At 50.8% G+C, this 5,987-nt stretch overlaps 2 non-coding genes across 2 annotated transcripts; both read left to right on the plus strand.

Annotated features, from left to right (window-relative positions):
* The first annotated feature begins 1,398 nt into the window (after positions 1–1,398).
* On the plus strand, positions 1,399–3,304 carry LOC123719476. Its single transcript, XR_006755536.1, has one exon. It is a non-coding gene; the product is annotated as a small subunit ribosomal RNA (ribosomal RNA).
* A 351-nt stretch (positions 3,305–3,655) lies between these two features.
* On the plus strand, positions 3,656–3,812 carry LOC123719474. Its single transcript, XR_006755534.1, has one exon. It is a non-coding gene; the product is annotated as a 5.8S ribosomal RNA (ribosomal RNA).
* Positions 3,813–5,987: the final 2,175 nt, after the last annotated feature.

A 5,987-nucleotide genomic window follows, 5' to 3' on the forward strand; every position in this document is an offset into this window, starting at 1 on the left:
CATATTATTAATAAATTAATTGTTTTTTTTTTTTTTTTTTTTTTCTTCAAATAAACCCACATTGCCATTTCTCTGAGCGTGTGCTGCGAGCTTCAACGAGAAACATATCTATCAATACAAATGTCTATGCAAAAAAAAGAAAACAAACAAAATCATATCAGTCAATAAAATAAATAATAATATTTTTTTACTACTACTACTAGTACTACTACGTGCTACTACTGCACGCCAATACACATACATAATAAAATGAAAAATCGTCTCTCTCTCGCTCGCTCTACGAGAAACATTCGACGTCCGCTCCAATGCCGACGCGGACTATTGCTCTCGGTATAGATGTGGAGCGAAACAGTCGTGCGCACAGCGTCGACTCGTTCTCGTTGCCGCGCGTCGTTCGTCTCAAATAGACACGAACGACGGACGAGAGAGAATGTGTTCTTGTTTTTGTGTTTGTGCGAAGTGTGAGAATATTATATACATATATTCGCGCATGGATGATATAGATATGGGTATGGATTTTCGGAGGAAATTATATCAAATTCGTATTTCGAATGCGAGACCGCCGAGATCTTTCCCAGCTCTCTCTCTCTCTGTGTGTGTGGTGTATAGTACATTTTATATATCTCTCTTGTGTCAACACAAAATAACAAAGAATATACATACTACTCCTCCTCATATTTTATATAATATAATATAAAATTATATTATAGCACCGCGTTCGCAGACCGTATGGTGATGTTACCAATCGACCAAGATTTGGGACCGTCTCCCCCGGTGTTATCTGTGATGTTAAAAGAATACGCTTCTAGGCACACCTCAACGCAGGGCGCCTAGCGTGTTCGACACGTGCGCGGTCGCCACGGCGACCGTATATGGAAAGAATGTATAAAAGAGGACGCACACGCGCCCATCGTCGAAACGGTGTGCGCAGCGTCGTGTTGGAATTTATCCCTCAAGCTCCGGGCGTTGATCGTATCTAGTGCGAATCATGCGTGTGTGTGCGCATGTAATTGCCAGCCGAGTTTTAATATGTTTACAATAACGTATTGAATAAAAATTGAGAAGTTGCGTTTAGATGAATGTTCAATTTTCAAATTGTCACAACATCGATTCCCGCCCGCGGGGTCGTGTTCGTTGCAGTTTTATGTCCCTCACAGTGGTCGAGCATCGTTGTACATCACCTCGTTGCGAGATCGTGACGGGACGGCCGCTCGTAGACCGGTCAAAGTTAGTCTATCGATATGAAGCGCGAACGTCGCGTCGCGTGCAAATTCGACGCGTTACGTTCACGCGTGTCGAGAAGGCGCGCGCGCAAGCGCGCGCCCCTCGACGCCGCCGAGCCAGCGGCTCGCCGAAGCCGCGTGACCGCGGTGTAGGCGTGTCGTTTGCGTAAGCAGCTCCCTGGTTGATCCTGCCAGTAGTTATATGCTTGTCTCAAAGATTAAGCCATGCATGTCTCAGTGCAAGCCGTATTAAGGCGATACCGCGAATGGCTCAATATATCAGTTTTGGTTCCTTAGATCTTACTCAGTTACTTGGATAACTGTGGTAATTCTAGAGCTAATACATGCAATCAGAACTCTGACCAGTGATGGGATGAGTGCTTTTATTAGATCAAAACCAATCGGCGGAGGGCCATGCGTCCGAAGTCGTTAATTTTGATGAATCTGGATAACTTTTGCCGATCGCACGGTCCAGTACCGGCGACGCATCTTTCAAATGTCTGCCTTATCAACTTTCGATGGTAGTTTCTGCGACTACCATGGTTGTCACGGGTAACGGGGAATCAGGGTTCGATTCCGGAGAGGGAGCCTGAGAAACGGCTACCACATCCAAGGAAGGCAGCAGGCGCGCAAATTACCCACTCCCGGCACGGGGAGGTAGTGACGAAAAATAACGATACGGGACTCTTACGAGGCCTCGTAATCGGAATGAGTACACTTTAAATATTTTAACGAGGAACAATTGGAGGGCAAGTCTGGTGCCAGCAGCCGCGGTAATTCCAGCTCCAATAGCGTATACTAAAATTGTTGCGGTTAAAAAGCTCGTAGTTGCATTTGTGCGCCGCGCTGTCGGTGCACCGCATCCGCGGTGATACTGACACGTCTGCGGAGCATATCGTCGGTGAGCCGGCGGTAAAACGCCGGTTCAATATCAAAATCCTATCGCGGTGCTCTTCGGTGAGTGTCGAGGTGGGCCGACAATTTTACTTTGAACAAATTAGAGTGCTCAAAGCGGGCTCAAAATGCCGCTTGAATATTTCGTGCATGGAATAATAGAATATGATCTCGGTTCTATTTTGTTGGTTTTCAGAACTCCGAGGTAATGATTAATAGGGATAACTGGGGGCATTCGTATTGCGACGTTAGAGGTGAAATTCTTGGATCGTCGCAAGACGAACATCAGCGAAAGCATTTGCCAAAGGTGTTTTCATCAATCAAGAACGAAAGTTAGAGGTTCGAAGGCGATTAGATACCGCCCTAGTTCTAACCGTAAATATGTCATCTAGCGATCCGCCGACGTTACTACAATGGCTCGGCGGGCAGCTTCCGGGAAACCAAAGATTTTGGACTCCGGGGGGAGTATGGTTGCAAAGCTGAAACTTAAAGGAATTGACGGAAGGGCACCACCAGGAGTGGAGCCTGCGGCTTAATTTGACTCAACACGGGAAATCTCACCAGGCCCGGACACCGGAAGGATTGACAGATTAACAGCTCTTTCTTGATTCGGTGGGTGGTGGTGCATGGCCGTTCTTAGTTGGTGGAGCGATTTGTCTGGTTAATTCCGGTAACGAACGAGACTCTAGCCTGCTAAATAGGCGTCGTCATTCAAGGTGTGCGCGACTCTCGGGGAGCGCAACTCACTGGCGACGTATTAAAATTCTTCTTAGAGGGACCGGCGGCTTCGAGCCGCACGAGATTGAGCAATAACAGGTCTGTGATGCCCTTAGATGTCCTGGGCCGCACGCGCGCTACACTGAAGGAATCAACATGTTCTCCCTGGCCTAGAGGCCCGGGCAACCCGTTGAAACTCCTTCGTGCTGGGGATTGGGGTTTGCAATTATCCCCCATAAACGAGGAATTCCTAGTAAGCGCGAGTCATAAGCTCGCGTTGATTACGTCCCTGCCCTTTGTACACACCGCCCGTCGCTACTACCGATTGAATGATTTAGTGAGGTCTTCGGACCGACACGCGGTGGCCTCACGGCCGTCGGCGTTGCTGGGAAGTTGACCAAACTTGATCATTTAGAGGAAGTAAAAGTCGTAACAAGGTTTCCGTAGGGGAACCTGCGGAAGGATCATTAACGTTGGTTTTTTCTTTTTGTTTTGTTGTTGTCAAAGACTCGCAAAAAAAGAAAAAAATACAAAAAACACGTGAATGATACGAATCAAAATCGAATCCGAGACGGTTGACTCTCTCTCGTCGATTCGCGACGTGTGCGTTGCGACACGCTTTGATTAGCGTTCGCTATCGCCTATTGATACTTTGAAATAATATTTTAATTTTTGTGTACAACCACGCAAATAAAAGAGATTTTCTTTCTTTTCATTTGTCGTACACGTTAATGATAAGTATTATTTTCAAATTTTTTTGTTTAATTTTTTCGCACCTTTTATATTTTCTCATACAAAAACACACACAAAAACAAAACGATTACCCTGAACGGTGGATCACTTGGCTCGCGGGTCGATGAAGAACGCAGTTAACTGCGCGTCATAGTGTGAACTGCAGGACACATTTGAACATCGACATTTCGAACGCACATTGCGGTCCGTGGAGAAATATCCAGGACCACTCCTGTCTGAGGGCCGGCTGCATAAAAACAAAAAGCCACACTGTTCGCGTGACGAGCGGCGATCGCTGCGACTCCGGTCGTAGCGCCGCATCTCTGTCGCGCGTGCAATTGACGGTTTCGCTAGGCCGCCGAGCGGCCGAACGATCCGTTCGAATATATGTTCGATTACGACTCGTCATCCGTATTGGCCGTGTTAAGCCACGTCTATACGATACTTTTGTCGCACAAATAAATTCTCCCCGCCGCACCGTGTCTCCCGCGGCACGGGTGCGCGTCGAGTCTTTACGCAACGACAACGACAACGACGACAACGACGTTCGCGTTTACGCGTCGCGCGTGTTTGCTCGCATCGTCCCGGTCCCGCATGGCGATCGCGCGACGGTCGGCGCCGGTGCGCGCGTCGACGTGTCTCGACGCTGTCGTTGAAAGTTGTCGCGTTCGGCTCAGTTTCTCTTACTCTCGCGAGAGGAAGCGAAACGCGCGCGCCCGCTGCTCTAGCGGTTGCGCCCAGTGTGTGCGTGCGGTGTTTGTGCAATTGTAGTGTGTACGAAATTATTGTGACGTGTGTTCTTAAAACGGACGGAACGATGCCGTCGTTAACGAACAACAACAGAAGAACCGCTTGGTGGTGTGCGATTGATTGATTTCGCGCAACGCGACATCTATGTGTCGCCACCACCACGCTGTTCGCAAGGTGCCGCGCCGCTTTCGTGCGAGCGCATATAATGTAGGCGGACTCGACGTCCGGAGGGCGCGTGGCGTCGTCGACGCGCTTGTAAAAATAGCGTGTCGCGTACGCCCGTTGCGCCGACGGATATCGCGTCTGCCTCACACCTTTTTATCGTTGGCCTCAGATCAGGGAGGATCACCCGCCGAATTTAAGCATATTAGTAAGCGGAGGAAAAGAAACTAACCAGGATTCCCTTAGTAGCTGCGAGCGAACAGGGATGAGCCCAGCACTGAATCCCGCGGTCGTCTCGGTCGCGGGAGATGTGGTGTTCGGGAGGTTCCGCTTTCTCGCGGACTCCGCTACCGTCCAAGTTCGTCTTGAACGGGGCCGTTTTCCCGCAGAGGGTGCCAGGCCCGTAGCGACGGGGCGAGTCTGCGAGAGGGACACTCCTAAGAGTCGGGTTGCTTGAGAGTGCAGCCCTAAGTGGGTGGTAAACTCCATCTAAGGCTAAATATCACCGCGAGACCGATAGCGAACAAGTACCGTGAGGGAAAGTTGAAAAGAACTTTGAAGAGAGAGTTCAAGAGTACGTGAAACCGTTCAGGGGTAAACCTGCGAAACTCGAATGAACGAACGGAGAGATTCATCGTCATTCCGCGGCGTACTAGCCCGCGCCTCGATGCGCGCGCGTTTCGGCGCGCGCGCACGGGTCGGGCGTGTCGACGTCCGCGGACGGCGTGCACTTCTCTCTCAGTACACAAATACATCGCGACCCGTTCGACTCCACTGTCTAAGCGCGGTCCGGGAGCCGAGCGGCGGCGTCTCAACAACGTCAGCCGTTCGACCGCGACCGTGGCCGACAGTAGTCGGACGGTAGTTTTCGACTAGAATCGCGCACGCGCCTCGCGCGCGTCAGGCCCGACGCAAGTGTTCGTGTCGTCGCCCGTTTCCTGCCTATGTGCGGACGCGGGCGCGGCGCCGCTGTCGTCGCAGCCGGCACAGTCTCTGACCGTGCGCGTATCTGTCGGCGATGTTTCAGTTTCGGGCACTCGCAGGACCCGTCTTGAAACACGGACCAAGGAGTCTAGCATGTGTGCGAGTCATTGAGTTTTTCATTCATTTGATTAACAGACAAAACTGAGAGGCGCAACGAAAGTGAAGGCGCGCGCTAGCCGCGCGCTCAGGGGGGATGGAGCGTCGCGCCGCAAGGACGCGCTCTCGCACCCCCGAGGCGTCTCGTTTCCAATCCGTGAATGCAGGCGCGCTCTGAGCACAGATGCTGGGACCCGAAAGATGGTGAACTATGCCTGGTCAGGTCGAAGTCAGGGGAAACCCTGATGGAGGACCGTAGCGATTCTGACGTGCAAATCGATCGTCGGAACTGGGTATAGGGGCGAAAGACTAATCGAACCATCTAGTAGCTGGTTCCGTCCGAAGTTTCCCTCAGGATAGCTGGCGTCGACGCGCAACAGTCTCATCCGGTAAAGCGAATGATTAGAGGCATTGGGGCCGAAACGACAA

The sequence above is a fragment of the Pieris brassicae genome, unplaced genomic scaffold (genome assembly GCF_905147105.1).
Source record: "Pieris brassicae unplaced genomic scaffold, ilPieBrab1.1, whole genome shotgun sequence".
Lineage (NCBI taxonomy): Eukaryota > Metazoa > Arthropoda > Insecta > Lepidoptera > Pieridae > Pieris > Pieris brassicae.